Below are 18,505 nucleotides of genomic sequence, written 5' to 3' on the forward strand. Positions count from 1 at the left end.
TTTACGCATTATATATTTGGAGATATTTAGAAATTTCTCGCATTTCTTTTCGTGTCTGTGTCTATCGGCTATTGTTTACTATACATATTCTTGCAAAATATTCGAGATATTGCAGTATACGAAGAAATAACATGGTTCGTCTTGATTGGTCGAGTAATCGATACTGATAGGAAAAGGGTCGGAGTAGAGGAGGAAAAGAGTTTTTATAGACGTTAGAAAAGAATATAAAGAAGCCATCGAGATCATCGTAAAATTAGCAAATTATAAGAGGAAGCAGTGCAGCTGTTTACGAAAAGTTGCAATAAATAGATTTAAATGCTACGATCCGAGCTGTCCAGGGGGTATATGTTTAAATATGAGCGAACAATGTGATCCCACCAATCGTATAGTTGAGTAGAATATTCCTTAAAAGTATTTTCGACCGACCAAAACCGAGAGCTGACCGACGATGTTTACTACCAGATGCTTACAGAGTTTGTTAAGTGGGGTAGAAATAGCGTGACGCTTGTCAATAATCGGCTTATTCCCGTTACCTCAAAAGCAACAGACCTTTAAATACTGCTAAACGATTATGTTAAGCATTAATAAGGTATAATTTACCATCGGTAACAAGTCTAACGAGCTAATTAACGCTGAATTCGTGAGATATGTCCGTGAGATATAAAAAAACATAACATATTTATTCCAGTCAGAAGGAATTGACCGAAAATTGCGAGATCCGTGATTGAGACGGGTCTCGAGTGCTTTGATTCTTCTTAAATTACCAGTGCATGCTTTCGTAAACGTCTTTAGAGACAATGCGTTTCCCTTCTGAATATATACGGAGGAGAATAAGAAACTAAAGAGGAAAGTAGATTATTGCTTTTATTTTACGCGCACATTTTCCTGTTTTCTCTCTTTCACAGGCTCAATAATAACGCACTTACAACGATAGTCTTCCTCGGTTTTATTCGGTGCTGCTGGTATATATATATATGATATAAAAAATGCTGTGCGTCGCACGGAGCATCGGATACTTTGCATACAAGTCAGAATTCAGCTCGTTTCTGACATTATACGTTATACTATTCCATAAAGCACCGTGGCCGGCATTATGTGCAGGCACATGCAAAATACATGCAAAAGCTACAACGCGAGCTTCTCCGGAAGGCACAGCGCCAAGAAATATTTGCGTGTTCCAACGGTCACTCGATCTTACGGGCTTACGATTTCGATTAAATTGCATTTCTTCTTTACAACTCTAATTTACAACTCTATTCGAAACGGCCTAGGCAAAATGTTTACTCACTTCCCTCAAGAATCTCTATGCTACGTTGGAATATGATTCTCCAAAGTAGCTTCATGTTTATGCCTTTATAACTAGGTAATGCGAATCGTTAGAAATAAAACGGAAATATAACTCGTTGATGACGTATTTACATCAAAAGCGAGAGTAATCGTACGCGCAACGATAAAGATTCACTTATTTTTCGAGTGTAGTAACTGGAATACCTCAAGTTTTATTATTGTGGGTTCTTAGAATTTTAATTTCTAGGGCCAATATATACAATAGCTGGAAGTTTACCGAATTGCTTATACCCAAAGCTGAAAAGAATCTCACAATAACAACCGTTTCGTCCGAACCGCGCTAATCCTAAATTCGGCGAATTTAAAACTCGAGCAGTGTAAACACAAAGGAGGCACAGGCATTTATTCGGTTTGAAGCATCAGCTAGTACAAGTGACTTTAAAGAGATTCGGATCAATTTCTGGAAGTGTTTTTATTGTATTGAAATCCTTCGAAGCCCTTCATCATCGTACAATATCCTATACGCAGTGACGCTTCTTGGAAGCATTCGATGAAAGAGGCAGGATGTTTGCCCTAAATTGTGTAGTATAATAATACCGTTTATAATATCTCTCGCGTTGCATTCTTTCCGGCCTATATATAACGGCCCTCTTCGGCCGATGCCAAACTTGGAATGGTCTCCAAAGGTAAATATTGACATTGAGAAAATGGTGATGTCACCGCGTTGGACGATAAGACTGATTACTATGCCGAACTGATTTCGACGTTACCGGTCGTTACCGAAATGAAAGAGCTGCTACGACGACCGATAAGGGTGGCTTGATTTACGTCAACGCAACGGTGAAAATGTGCACGTGTATTTCGCCATACTGGCACGTGTAACAGTCGATGATGTACTAGGTGCGTTGCATAAAAAAGCGTATGGAAGAAAAAAAAAAGAGAAAGAAAGCTAGGAGGGGTTTTTATACGGTTGATTTTGCTGAAGTACACTATGCCGAGGTCAATTGTATCAGTAGATTTGTAAATGAGTCCTTTTCCAGATGGTAGTATATAAGCTAGGTTACAGGGCCAAAGAGGAAGTTCGTGCGATGGTAGGTATTTAAGATGGAATTGCAAATGTGAGGAAAAAGAGGAGGAGGAGGAGGAGGAGGAGGAGGGAGAGAGAGAGAGAGACAGTTTAGTATAGAAATCAGCTGCACATGTGTCCTCCCCCCCCCCCCTTCTACCATATACTATATATACATATAGACATTTAGTATATGCGGGTCATACGTTCATACGGCACGCAGTGGCCGAGGGCACCGGCTGTGGAGAACAACATCCATCACTCCTGGCTTTCTGCTACTTTCCAAGTAATTAATCACGCGTCCATTGTTGTGGGGCCCCATACGTTCCTGATAACGCGTTATCGTAATCCGCGACCAAGCCCTGCTATGGGTCCGATACCAATACACGTAGGTATACGCGACAAATACATTTGCGGCTACCAATATGTAACTGCAGTACATGCTACATCGACTCTACATGCTCCATTATATCGTTATAAATCTGAAAAGCTGAAAAGAGACTCGCCCATCAACCAATTTACAAGGAAATCACGTCGAAAAGCTATTAAAAAAACTCGTTTTTCATTCTCACGCAGCAAATGAAACTCATTGCTTCAAATAAACAATGTATAAAAGCCATTGGACAGAAATCATCAATCATGGCTTGTAACGAGAGTTTGCTGAAAGTATTCGAGAAACTTGACGTAAACGATCTTATATATGTATATGTAGTACTGCGTCGAGTGAGTGGGTGCTGCTCGATGACCATGGAAGCAATTTGTGAAATTCATTAGGCTCGCGAGCGTTCGGAGGAAATCATTAGCCACATTTGTTGTATATGTTTAATCCTTATCATTGCAATACATTACTTAAAAGTTACGACACGAGAAATTTATATTTGTCGCATGAATAATCACGCGAGAACGATCGAGGATATAGGAAAAATGCTGCTTACTCGAATTATATATCTATTTACCAAACAGTTAATTGCAATCTCTAATTATAGTTAACCATTAATCCCCCGCATTCCACAATAATATTTGTCGTGCTATAGGCAGGAAAAGCATTTTATCACAAGCATGCAGTCATTCGTAAACACGATCATTCGGAGAACGCGTGTATGCTATTTATATTCGTTCAGTGGGGCCGAAAAACAATTTTATTTTTCGATAATCTTTTCGGTGTATTTCTCTCGTGATTCGACGGAGAAAGAAGAGTCGATGAAGAAATGTACGAGCCATGCGAGAGTTGTTTCAATTAATACTAACCCTCTATACATATATATACAATCTGCTCCTGCAGAGGCTTGTAATATTTTATGGCCAGTTCAAGCGTGCACTTAGTTGTGCTTTTCTAAAAAAAAAAAACAAAACCAAAAAAAAAGAAAGAAAAATGAATTCCCCTTTGCTCTAAAAGCAGGAGAGTGAGACGACGATAAAACGCAAAGCACGTGGGTGCGGTATCCAATCCACGTGGTTCCGAGGCACGTAGCAGGATCCAAACTCCACGCCACGCAACGTAAAGTCGCGTGTGTAAATTTCAGGAGGGCGACGCCGATAAAGCTCGGGGATTAGTGAAATTTCGATCTATCGATGAGCGAATAAACTGCTGCTGTATTTTTATTGGGCTTTCCAGGGCAGGCAACTTGGCTGGTTTATGATATCGAACTGCTATTGTTACGATTAAAACGCGTGTATCGCGTTCGCGTAACGCGATTCCCTGTCCGCTAGGTATATATAGCTACGTTTCGATTTCGTTTGACGTTTTTATTCCAAATTGAAGCAAACCCGTTCAACGAGATTCTTTAAACTTTATATACTATACAATATACATAGACACGCACACATATACATATATAGCAGAGAGTCTTATGTAAATTTCACTTTGTCTATAATTACTAATATCGCTTCTAATTAATATTAATAATCCTCATAGTAATAAATCAATTTAATAATTCTCAATGGTGGAATGTTAATCGTATAATTAAGAGAGTAAATATCAAAGTAGTATACTCTATAAGCGTAGTGTTATCATAGTCATAATATTTTATCTGTGATTGCGTAACAAAGTCATTCTCTCTTTCATCTCTCTCTCTCTCTCACTCTCTCTCTCTCTCTCTCGCGCGCGCGCGCGCTCGTTTAGCGAGTATTTCTCGTAACGCCAGTTTCATTCCCTTCTTCCAGTAAACATTACGGAATATAAGGTTCTTCGGTAATTTTTTTTCTCCTCCAGCAACCGTTGCAGCAATTTGATCCGGCGCTCACGGTACAAGAATGCACGCGCCGATACACGACAAATATTTACCTCGCGAGAAACGTCAAGAAATTATTGTGTCAATAATATCGCTTATCGCGCTCAAAAGAATGAAACAAAAAATATATAAGCAGGGAGAAATAAGTGTTCTTTTCTCGTGACCTTTCTCGCTTAAAAATCGTCTTCCACGTGCCGCTAGAGCAAGACGGTAAAAAGCCGAGAAAAATAAAAAGCGAGAGAGAGAGAGAGAGAGAGAGAGAGAGAGAGAGAGAGAGAGAGAGAGAGAGAGATCTTATAAGCTAATAGCGAAGAGATAGTTGAAGTAAAAATAAAATCAAATTCGCGCGTTTCTTGCTTTATTTATTTGGCCGTCATTGCTGTTCTTTAACACGAGTCGTGGCTAGGAATTGATAGTTATATCTATATATATACATAGAGAAACGCGATGAGTTTTGTTTGGCGTATTGTCGATTGTGTCACGAGTCTTACTATTTACGGAACGGTTCCTCAATTGCGCTCGGCTTTTTCTGCCTCTTTAATCGCTCTCGTCAGTGGCGTATACATCACGAGGGAACTCGTGACGTCACTAGAGAACCCGCTCGCCTCCTCGTGAAATTCATGCGTGAATATAACGCGTGCACGCGTGATGCGATGACGCGAACAACGGGATGCTGGCCAAAAAGGTGCGGAGCCTCGTGGTTCTGGCTTGGATTCTCAGCCAGAAGCGACGAGACGTATATACCAATAAAATCCCAATGTTTGTCGATGCTCTCTTATCTGTGTATAAGTGAAATACACGCGTTCCCCAACTTACCGCTCGTCTCGACCAGCCACGAAGAAAAGCATCGAAGAAGCTTCGACACTTCTTCCAAGATCTCCCTCGGGAATGTTGCCTCGATGCTAGCCCAAACTTATCACCCATACCATCCATCAGAAACTCGATTCAAAGGCAAAATCGCACAGGAAAACACTTGTAACAATATTGTCTCTTTACCACATCACGCGCTTCGATGATTATTGGCTCGAATTTTTTCTCAAAACCTTCCAAATCACGAAAGATTTATCACACTCTGCTCCACTCGTAACTGGGTCTCGCCAATTTATTGCGCGGTTTCAATTAATTTTTATATTTACGAAGATCCTAAAAATCAGATATAAAAAAACGTCGAGTGCTTTATATTTCATCTTTATTTCAGGATATCGTACACTTTTTTGTGATCATGCGCGTCTACGAGATAAAACACGAATAATGAAATTTATTAAAAAATAAACAAAAAATCGTTCTACAGACTCGTGGATTCTATTTCTGCGGTATTTTCCGGCCAGGTCTTTTTCCATTTAAAAAAATTAATTTTGACGAGAACTATATATATTTCCTTGTTCGCGGTAAAAAAAGACAGTATTCCGTCTAAATATAGTATATTTGAGAATGGAAAGCGTTTTTTTTGCCTGAGATAAATAGAATACTGTTCCGTTGCTTCTGTGGGAAAGCATAACCTTTGTACCTTGACGGTAAAACTCGTCCGGCTACCTGCTGTAATTCACCTTTGAACTGTTACACTTTCTCGTTACATATTCCTTTTACGCTTTTCGTAAATTAATTCCAACTGAAAAATCTTTTCCAAGCGGACGAGTATAATAGCACACTGAGGAGGAAGCAACCAGACGCGATACTCGTTGGATTAAAAGTGTCGAATTCGTAGAGATTCGAGTTTCTAGGATGACCTGATATCCCCACAAATTCTGACGTCGACTCAACATGAAATTAAGACGCGTACGACGCGAATGACGAACGTGGCAGGTAATTTCTGGATTTGTAGCCTGCAGGCGTCATCATCAGGGAATAGCATATGAAAGGAAGGGTGCCAGAGAGAGAGAGAGAGAGAGAGAGAGAGAGAGAGATAATGGTCCGCGCGTAACACTATCGCATAAATATATACAAACGTTAATTCGTGACGACGATCGCGTCAGCAACGACACAACATCGTCGACGTCTACGAAAGAGCCAACGCAAGTCTCTTATCTACTGGGAAATATCGGCGCGCAGGAGGGCTAAAGATATTAGCCGCGTGGGAGTTAAAAATTGGTGATTTTTACGATCGACCACATTATACTCCATGACGCGATTGCTATTTCTCGCGGGCACACGTGTTTCTCTCGTATAACGTCGAGCTAGTACATCTTTGCCATTGTGCTCTTTACTGCGGTTTAATGACATCAAGATTAAGTTTGAAAAGTGTAAACGCGTGACGTATGCTAGGTGGTAAAGGGAGCTCTTAAAAACCTTGTTTAATACTGCTCGTAATCTTATCCGACAGTTTTAGAACGAAAGCGTATTAAGTACACGTTTATACGAGTGACTTTCCTACGAAAATCAAGCATATACATGTGTATACACACAGATATATATATATATATAGTACACTGTGCGTTTGCGGACGGCTGCAGAAAACTTTTCAAACGGATCGCGTCGAATGAATGAATTGCACGCTACACGATTGAATGGTAATAGAGTGATGAAGCTTCGACAAGATACGGTGTATCAGTATCACGCGGGCCGAAACTGCACTTTCGCCGCAAGCGTAGATGAAGGAGGGGGAAGGTGGGGAGGTGGGGAGGGCCCGGTTGGATGGTAGGAAGTGGCAAGTTTGGTTAACCGATGATCTACGTTATTCAGGGATGCGCGCCTAATCCAGTCTCGCTGCTAAAACGCACCGCCACGGGAATAGCCAGACGCTTTACCGAGAATTATTAATCATTGTTATTTACTCCTTTTCATTGTTTCGTTCCCGCACACCAATGAAATTCAAGAACTTTCAATGTTTTCGAATCATTCGCTCTTAGCCAATATATATATATATATACAATTTTTAGACGCTAAAAAAGCGGAGAGACATGGATAGTGCCCTTTAAATTCAACGGAAGGGCAGGAAACTGTACAGCGTGTTTATTTTGCTTCTCTTTCTTTTCTTTTTCAAGACGGACAAAGAAGCAGCACACACGAAATTATGTTTCACCGTGGAGGAATGTGGTTCGGCCTAAACGTAGATAAACAGATAAGATCTGTTGGTAAGGTCTATCGCGAGTATATACATACGTTTGTAAAGCGTAGCCGGTTTCGAAATGCAAAGCGAGTTCGTTGATATCCTCGCTTACCTTTGGCTGTTTCGCTAAAAAAAAAAAAAAAAAAACAGTCTTCCCAAAGAAATAATTTGCCGTGCATTAAAAAATCAAAGAGTGGGAGAAAATGAAATTCTCGTAAAGCGGGACAAGGTTGACTTTTGGTAGTTGAAACAATTCAGAGGCGGTGTGGAGCTGCGTAAGGTTGTCTATAAAAATTGTCGCATCGGATAAGCGAGAGAGAAAAAAAGACGAGGGACTGTGTGGAGAAAAAGAGCGTAGAGAAGCGATTTGGCGCCACTGCAAATGCAATTAGACACGCTCGCCAGTAATGACTGATTCCCGTTACCGCTTTTCCATTCTGACAAAGACCTTTCTGATTGGCACCCTCCACTTGGCAATCGCGCCATGCGGGCGCCAACGAATTTTTAAACGATTCCTGAGAGAGCTCGTCGCGTAACCTGATACAAATGGACGCTTCGTTCGAGTCCTTTTCTCTTTCTCGCTAATTTCAGCTCGTCCAAGCTCGAAAACTCTGTGTATATACGAGAAAGAAAACTTATTTTGGAATAATTCCTCGAAGAGTGCCGAGTTTTTAAATGATTTTCGGATGGGTGGGAAGTGCGTTGGTCGAGAGGGAGACAAAAGAATAGAAGAGTACTAGGAGTGATAAAGGGTGGAGAGGGGAGGTGGGGGGGGGGGGGGGGGGTTATTTGCACGGTAGCTCGAGGAAAGCTACGCCGAATAAGAGCGAGGGAGAGGATCGAGTATCAGCCGTTGTGGAGGAGGATGCTGAGGAGCTTAGAGGGGGGGAATTTAGGATGGTTGGATCTAAATGAGCGCCGGCGTCGGTCCGTTTCCGATTATTTGGACGACTACGATGGCGACGGTGACTGGTACATAAGTATGTACACACGTATACATCAGTTGGCATCGACTGCCGAACGACGTGACTAAGTGTCGAATGGCGCGCGCTTTCTCACTATATTTACCAAAAGAAGAGCTTCGACTTGCCAAGTCGAGTAAGGTGTCGCGCGGCTGCAAACGTGCTGCCTCTGCATGCCCCTTTCCTTGCTGCTAGCCTATGCACCGAGACTGCCGGATAAATCCGGTTTCGATGCCACGAGTCAACGCGCCGCGTAAACATAGCGCCAGACACGTTTGTGCGAAAAGCTTCTTTCACACTGGCCTCGTCACCAATTTTATCCTACGTACTCTCTCAACCTTTCCTTTATCTTCTCTTCTGCTCCACCGTTTCTCCCAGACCAATTTCGCGCGTATCACTTAAAGTCCTTTCATTCTCTCAATTTTAAATAAAGATAGAGTGGAATTATAAAAATAATTCGCGCGGTATCTACGTCACACACACACACACACACATATGTATAATAAAAATTACACAGCAAAGGTCTGAAAATAAAAGAGTGACTAGAATAGATATAGGTGGGATAATTTTGTTTCGTCCATTTTTGGATACGTCAGGGAAATGTACGAACGATGATAATTCGAGGCTAGAATAGTTTCTTTAGAGAATAGCGAATTGCTGTATTAGTAGCTAATTTAATTGATGCAATTGTCGTTGTAAGAAAAATGATTGAAGAAAATCGATTGGGCGAGCTTTTGGTTCGTGTGTAGAGGCCTTAAATAGTGTACGAAGCGAGGGAAGAAAGAGAGGAGGGGTATAGGGGGAGAAGAAAGAAGGAAAAGAAAAGATGAAGAGAGAAAGAGGGAATAGAGGGAAGGGGGAAGGGAGGAGTAAAGATAGTATGGATGTACGTCTCTCGGATTAGCCGCTGTGCTAAGAGAGTCAGGTTGGTTATTTCCGTCATCTTATTCGAGGAGTTCACGACCCGCGACTGCGAACGTATCCTGACGTAACGTGTCACGACAAACACGCAGGTGATGCCTGTGACGAAATTCCTGGACATGGGATAAGCAAGCATTTTTCCTCCTCGATCTCCTTCTGGATGCTCGGTCGAGCTAAAGGTCAAAGGAATAATATGGGAGCGTTGTTGCTACACGATCCTCCGAACAGAAAACTCTACGTACAATTAAGCAAGAAAAGAATAATAACGCGTGATGCTGCACCGAGCAGGATACGAAGTAATTGCATTATCAATTTAACGATATGACATTTACAATTAATTAGCAATGTTATAAAGAGCAAATATCATATAATTTAAATTTAATATTCCGAAAGGATTTTATTTTAATGAGCTTTTCTCTTCGGTTTAACGAACGAATAATGAAATTAGCCGAGATATACGCGAAGGGAAATTGGAAAATGACAATTTTCAGATATCTGTACCTCGGGGCGAAATTCTCGGTCTGAGACGAAATCCCGGACGATTTCATCGGGTAGTTTAAGCGCTTTGGCGCTACCACATAATCGTAATAAATTCGATTAAAGCAATCGATATCTGAAAATAGCCATATATAAATTTATGGGTAGCTTTAAAATGTACACACAGTATGCTAACAGGAAAGATGCAGCAGGGTGTGGGGTGGTTTTATATGTGTGTATGTAATACATGTGTTTACGTGTGCGTTCCTATGAATTTCTATTTGGTGAATTTCCAAGCAGCCTGAAATTTCCGATTCCTCCTGAAGCAGGGAGACCTGTCGAAAGCGGAAACTGCGAGTGGAATTCCAACGTGAACGTTCGCCGATACCGGCGAGTGGCAGCTCGTTAAATTACAGCCCCAAGGCTGGCGGTTGCTTGCTTGCTTCAAACTTCGGATGTAAGCTGTGCTTCTGCTCAATGCCCCGATTATATTGTAACGGAGGAACTGCTACCACATTCATAGACCGATAAACCAAAAGAGGACCCTACTCTTCTTTTCTCCAAACTCGATATAAATACTATAATTAAGTGGTTTGCACCCTCACCCCGCCCCCTCTCCCACTTCTTACCCTCCAAGAATTTTCATCGCGAAAATAAAGCTTCCCACCAAATTGCAAAAAACTATATTTAAATAACAATCTCTCGGCTATATACTCTCTATTATTATTATTTCTCTCAAACTTTCGGACAATCTACATTGTAATCGGTATAGCAACGGTAGATTCTCAGTTACACGATGAAGCGTGCCAGGAAATACAATTTGAATTTTATCCAACGATAATCTCTTCGGGTAAATATACATGTGTTATATTTGAGGAGTAAGTTACTAATTTTGAAGCAGCGTTTGAAAATAGATTATTTGTCTGGATGGAGACACAAATAGATTGTGCAAGGAAAGCAATTTCTTTGTGAAAATAGATACAGGTTAAAAGTGGAAAATTGATCTGTTAGAGGGGACGCAAGGAATTAGAAAGGTGTGGTGAAGCATCGTCCAAAGATGTGCAGCCGTGTGCTCGAAGGTGACGGAAATTTAATGATCCGGGTGAAGGAAGGCGGCCAAGTTTGAGCTTCGTTCGACACTGACCTCGATCTCTTTCTCGCCACCGATTGATATTGGTGCTTCGACGTAGTAGTTTGCAGCATGGTAATTAGTGGCGGCCTTTGCCATATATTTTTTTTTCACGCTCGTCAGTGCACGAGCACCTGCCAGCCCGCACCAGCTTGCACTCGGTTTGTTGATTCATTCCTTGCTTGCTTAGCACGAATAACGCTGATTATCTCCCGAGGACGATGCTTGACTAAAAATTATTATCCTCTCACAGTTATTCCCAATGGATCGATCGATGCACCAATTACAAGAGAGAGAGAGAGAGAGAGAGAGAGAGAGAGAGAGAAAACTTTGCTCCATAAAATGGTGCTTTCGTTTGAAAAAGGAAATATTTCTAGCACCTGTATTTTTCATCATTATCATAAGAAATTAATTGGCAATGTTATATTGGGAAACGCGGTGGTGGGGGGAGGAGTGTTAGAAGCCTTTCCGCGAGTAACGAGGGATGCATTGTTAGATTCCAGCCGCTGGCCATGCAGCTTGCAAAGTTGCTGATGCAGCAGCTCCTTTGTATAAATTCGCACAGACTCGACATCTTCGTGATTGAAAAACAATTTTTTTTCTCTTTCGCTTATACGACATTTTGCATATTCAACTCTGGAAACATTACAACCCTATTGTTTAAATTATCAATATTTATCAACGTCACGTATATATATCCACTAGGATTATTAATATAAGAGATAGCATTTAAAAATCTGATTAATAGCAGCGAGTTTTACCTTTGATTCTCCAAGGGCTTATTGTTTACCCTCGTACATTGCGTGTTTAGTATAATAATAAGCTACATCTACCGATTAAATTAAATTTCAATGAAAATATATCGCAAAGTAAACGATACCGAGCAGAAGGTAAATAAGCTCGTTTATAGTATAAGGATATAAAAGGAATATCCGTTTGTCGACATCCTTTTGCTTCCGCAAGAGAAAAACCTCTACCCTCCGGATTTTTCTCTACCAGCTTTAAGACGAAAGCTCGCAAGTGTTGATGTTATTATTAAGGAAAAATAATTAATTCCTCGTGCTTCTCTTCGCTCTTTCAAACATCATACACACCATCTATTACATATAATTATTGATTAATTTAAAAACTCTATAGTGTTGTGTTCTTAAATATATATTTCATGTTCAACGCAGCAGTAGAAAAATCAAATGGCGATTTGGCAATGTCACTCCACTGATCCCGACCAGATTTGTTTCGTATAAGATCGCTTTGCTCGTTCTTCGGGGTGCCTGGCGGTTGGAGGAAGGGGGGGGGGGGGGGTTGGTGTTATCTTTCCGATTGCATCGGTAGGTACTCGTCCCTTCTTTTCTCTATACTATTTCTACTTCTTTTTGCGGGGAAAAGAACGCAAGCGATTTCGCCAGCAGTTTCGCCTTCCGCGTGCCTCTGCACGAATTCTTCAGCGTTTTAGCTGAGAATTCAGAGTCATCCGATACCCCGCGCGTGGCTGCCATGCGATCGGCCATATTGGATTCATCCGACGCGATTTCTTACCGATATCGTCTCTCTCGATCTCTCTCTCTCTCTCTTTCCCCTTTCACACTCTTCCTTTAACTTTATTTTCATTACGCACTACGTATACTCTGTCTCGCTGCCTATAAATGGGACTGCAAGGAGAGCCGAAAAATTCTCTCGTATTATTCCCACTCGACGCACCCGAAGGCCGTTTCTCACACTCCGAAGTGGATCCTAATATCGCGTTTATTCCATTCTTCAGGCTGTGTACTCTGCTCTGTGTATCATATACCTATATATACATATACACCCCACGAAACTACGGAAACTCATTCTCGCGCAAGGAAACCCCGGGAAATTCTCTTATTTTCATCCGAACGGCAATAATTACCCTTTATCTGTATATACATGTATATTTACGAAAGATATTTCTCCTGGCATTTATCAGTTCCAGTGGGATTTATAAATAAACTAACGCGGGACAAGTTGGCTGTGGCGGCAGTTGCAAATTACGTTTCCTGTAAAGTTAGAGACACGCTTGCAATGCATAAATCAAATTAATTGTATCAAGCAAAGGAAAAAGAAATTTCAGAATAGTTTCCGGTAGCCAATGGTTAAACGAGTAAACAGCACGTGCGAGCATAATTAACGAGTCGATCGCAAATATCATTTTTTATGTCGTTTAAGTCAAAAGCTAAGAGGAAACACTTGCCAGCTGTCATTAAAATTGCACATTTGCACGTGGATTCGGAGTTAACGAGAAAAGCAAAATAAAAAGGAATGCAGCGTTCGTTATTTCTCTTCTTTATTCGCACCATTGTTAGACGCTATTATATATATATATATGTATATATATACAGTGGATGAATATACATAGCGATACTTTTTGATATTCCCAACTGTCTAAAAGATATCGTAGCACACCTAATCGAAAAGTGGATCATCCTTGCGCAAGGCAGCGCATGTTTTCAGTGTGCTTTCGACATCGTCTCTGATGTACAGGTAAAGCTTATTTCTTTCACTGTAGTGCGAATCGACGACGATGATGACGACGAGGAGGAGGAAGCCGATCGAGTCGGTATATGTAACCTCGGTTGTACTCTACAGGATCGCTGCGCCAAGATTTACCATGCATATTTACACTCGCAACCTTTATAAACACCTTCGATGAAATCTTGAAAAACCACCCGTTAATCAATGATACAAGATAAAACTGACTAGTAACCAGAGCTATTAAGAAAAGCCCCTTTCATCGTGGGTATAATTTGCCTCGTGGCACGGATTCACGCAATTATTTATCCAAAGAGTTTTCTCTCTTTTTTTTCTCAATAATTCAAAGGTTGAGTAAGCGGCGAAAAATGTTAATTGAGTGAAAAATTACACGATCTCACCTTTTTGCCCCAGTATACGAAAATGGCAAATTTAATTAGAGGTCACAAAATCTAGCCAAAGAGTGTTCCAATTAGTCCGTAAAACTGCTTGTCCGTTAATCGCAAACCTTATCGAGATAAGGCTGAGCAAGATGTCCTTGGAAGTTAAGCGATCGACGTAATAATTATACCGATCGAGTAGACATTTTCTTTAGCAAGTTGGACTCTGCTGTAAGGGTATTCAAATGTATAAGCCGCAAGTATCTCGGAAAATGACAGCGGACAAATGAACAAAGCAGGTATAAGTACCTGCTACAATAGTATAATTTGCGAGCGTAAAGTCAACATATTTCTACGTTTGCATACATTTGTCATTATTTATCATGCTGCTTAATTGTTCCCATATTGGTTTTATTTGTCGCAGCTTTTCTCAGCGATTAATCCATATACGTCATTATATTATTTACCGCAGCAGCAGGTTTTGTCCCATTGTACCATTATGTTAACCACCGGCGATTATTCGAGGAAAAACTGTAAGAGCAAATACACAGCGTGTATATCAAGTGGAAGCTCGGTGTAAACAGGCTTGTGCAATGTTTTCTAATGAAGAAGTGTAGATCGAAGCTTCGAAGCTGCCACATCGGGCGCAGTTGGATTTTAGAGAGACAGATACTCGGAGCATGGAGCGATTTGGAAACTGGCTTAAGGACGGTCTTAATCCGTGACCGGTTTTCAGCGATACGTTGAATGACGTATCGACAGCTAATGGCAGCAATGAAGCCATAAGTGCACTGCGAAGGGGGGAAAGAGCAAGCATCGAAAGCTGCCTCTTCGCTATCTGGAAAGCATTGCGACTTTTCTCGACGTTCGATAATTGATAAAATAGCTCTTACTCGCTTGCCGAAGCTACTGCCTTGCCTGGTCAATCAGGAATTTGTATTATCGTTGCGCTAGGATATCGCTTGAAAGCCGTGTCCGAACAGATATATATATATATACATAGAAAAAAAAGCATCCGCGTTGCAATCACCTTTCACACTGGCTCACCTTGTGCGTCCAATATAATGGAATATTATTAAACAATCGTTCGAGAAATCTCTACTACAGTCTACTATATATAGTACAGTAAATTGTAAGCTTTGTCGCGTAAGGCTAACGGTAAATGATGGACGAGAGATGAAAACCTTGCTTCTTGGGATGAAGTATGATTTATTTAACGCTTTGACGAGAAGAGAATATTTCGCTGAGTAGATATCTTAAGGATTAGTGCGGGCGAGCGTTGTGGAATGGGTGAAATGTCTTCTCAGTAAGCGATTAAGCGAGGATTAAGGATTGCAAAGATCGGAATTCCCCTCTTTGGCTATTGCTATGGATAAGTGCGAGTAGGAAAATCCTGTAAGAGGGGAGGAGAAACGAAAGAACGCAGCAGTCTAGAGAGAGAGAGAGAGAGAGATCGAAGATGGAAAAACAAGAGGAGAGTGGCGACTGGCAACGCTCGACGCGGCCTTAGAAGGTCGCTAGCTCGAGCTAGCCTTCTTTAGCATCCTTTCGTCTCTTTCTCTCCCTCTCCCTCTCACTCGGCAATCTTTCTGCAGTCTGCACTGTCTCTAAATTGCAGTCTCTCCACGGCCAATCGAGATATACAGGCTCGTGCAGTGCTTGCCTTCTCCGACTTGCTAAAGCAGAAGAAGAGAGAGGGAGAGGGGGAGGAGGGGGGAGGGGGGGGGAGACTGTAAAGGGAAAGAAAGGTTTGCCTGACCCAAAGTCCCGAGAGTCGAGAGTCGAGAACCGAGAGAGGCTGCTGAAGCGTGCCGCTCGAGGATGCACCTGCAGAATGCACCCGGTGTGCAAGGTGCACTTCTCTCCTCAGTCCTCTCCGACTCTACATGGATGAGATTCCTCTTCTACCGTATCCAGATCCCAACGACCAACCAGTTTTCACCATCTCACCTTTCACCACCACCAATCATTACATTCCAAGCGACGTCTCGATTTATTCTATCATCCCTCTCCATATAATCACACCAATATTATACTTGGCGCGAAAATAAACTTTATTTAAATGTCACGTTCGAAATTTTTCTCTCTAGATCTCTTTTCGAGCAAGAAAGCTATACCAACCAATTTACGAGTTTTATCAATTATATGGATCCTAAATTTGCATTCTTTATTGTCCACTCTTATAATTCTTATCTCGAACTTTCAAAATGATTGCTTACTGAAATTTCCATTTTAATAGAGCGATAGGATAATACTTTTAAGAGAAACGATTTCAGCAATCGTAACGTGCCTAATAAGTTTTATTACTATGTATATATACTGGACTGTGTGGTCTTTTGTAATGCAAAACACGGTAAAAGCTTCGGTGAAATTTCATTACGAGTCTGGACGCTGTCGTAAAATATGAGTGATTTGAATTCGGCAAGAACGATAAGCGGCGATTTAACCTAATCAATTTTAAAAGTCCCTATACGCGCGTGAGTATTTATATAAGCGAGAAAACTTTATGGGAGAGGATTTATGACTTTTCACACGAGTCTGTTGACGAGAATTGTGACAATTTCACGGAAAGGGATATAATAACGCAGTGTATCCACTTGATCCCGGCTGAAAAAAAATTGAATCACGATCTTGTTTTATAATTCGTGCTTACCTCAGCAGTTTGAGGAAGTCGATGAATCAGTCACTGTTTACCATCCGTTTCGTAGGTTTCTCCGTGAGATTAAAGCTGCCAGCTCCTATACATGTGTATTTATATGTATATATATATATCCACGTGTGCATTTTCCTCAATATTGTTTTTGTGCACAAATATCTATATATATGTATATACACCGATACATTTTACACACGTTTAAGGTTCCGGGAAAACTGCGAAAAGGAAATTCGCGGAGCGCGATCATCGGAATTACGGAGAAATTACAATAATTGGATAAATAATAAAGTACGACGATGGTTTGATAATTTTTCTGTTGCTGTATTGTTCGGCCAGGTTTCAGGCGATATGCATCCGATCCAGTTTCGTGGATCGTGCGAACCCCTCGCTATCGGATTTCGCACAAATCTCTGCACGTAGCTCAGCTTTATGCTCCATTACACGGTGGTCCCGTGTGTGCCTGTACTTCCTATAAGGTTCAAACGCCGACTTAGCAGCGGGGATCTTATCGACGAGGTGTTAGCGTGACCTCTTTGCGCGTTGCCATGCAATCGGACCGTAAATACGCCTCGATTCATTTCACTCTACGCTTCGCTACCTTTACACATTGTCCCCGTGTTTGTCATCGAAACTAATTATATACTCTCGTGAACGGCGCGCGGTAACCAAGTACTATCATACATTGTACATATATAAATCGATGAAAGAAAATAAAGGTGGAATTTTCGTAAAGAGCGAAGCTCCGGGTGTAGCGATTCGAGTCGCGTGTGGAACGAGCTTTGCCCGGGTGGTCGATGTATCAGAGAGAGAGAGAGAGAAGCTGCAGATTGGCACGATCATATATATATATATATATATATACTATAGCTCGTGGTCGGTCGGCCGGCCAGTCGGACATCCCAAGTTTGGCGACCTTGGATAATTCCGCCACGTGCCAGAAAGTCGTGCATTATCGTTGGTCGCGGCGGAGAGCGAAGGACGAGATGTGACGGAGGAGCGGCGATAAAATACAAAGACGCCCGTCAGCGCATATATTTCTCCCCCTCCCCCCCTCCCCCCTTGTATACACGAGCTGCTCGGGCTTTCCCCTCGGGCCCCATCCCCCTCGCCCTCGCGGCTCTCCATGCCTAAGCAGGCAGCCAGCGGAGCAGAGTGCAGACACGTCAAAGCAAAACCTCGTGCCGCTTCGCTTGGGAAAACCGCGCGAATGCGGCTCGCTTGTCTCTGGCCGCGCGTACCTCAGCTCGTAAATTCTCGCTTTACGGCCACGTCGAAGCCTCGGCAGGCAGGCAGGCAGCGTCAATCCTTACCACCAGGCTGCTGCTATTGCCTATTGCCTTGCCTTGCCTTGCCTTGCCTCACCTTGGCTTGCCTCGCTGATGCCGAAGCTGATGCTGCTGCTCGACTGCTAAGCTCTAGTGTGAGTAGTGCGCTGGCTGGCCCAATCCACCGCCGCTGCCTTCCCAACTAACCTACCCAGCACCGAAACCATGCAAACCGGACGGACTTTCTCGATCCGTGCTTCGGGACCGTAAACGTACCCGTAAATCACGCGCGCCGCAACCACTCGTAAGTAACAACTGCGTGTGCAGTGTATATAACCCCAGCGACCAATTCCTTCCATCATTTTTCCCGCTATTTCTTCTTATATATTATTGATAATTCCGTTCTTTCCCCCAATGTCCCAGGAATATTGCCAAAACATTCGTGGAACGTCCCGGAACATCGTTTATGCTACGAGTCTTCCTGTAAAGAGCGAGCCGTCCGGTAAAAAGGGCCTTCCGGATCATGCCGAATATGTGTACTATACTATATATATATATATATATATTGTACTATATATCGTAAGCGTGAAAGCTTCGT

The sequence above is a fragment of the Prorops nasuta genome, unplaced genomic scaffold (genome assembly GCF_024137725.1).
Source record: "Prorops nasuta isolate Cenicafe-Biocafe unplaced genomic scaffold, Cenicafe_Pnas_1.2 PNAS00003, whole genome shotgun sequence".
NCBI classification, from domain to species: Eukaryota; Metazoa; Arthropoda; class Insecta; order Hymenoptera; family Bethylidae; genus Prorops; species Prorops nasuta.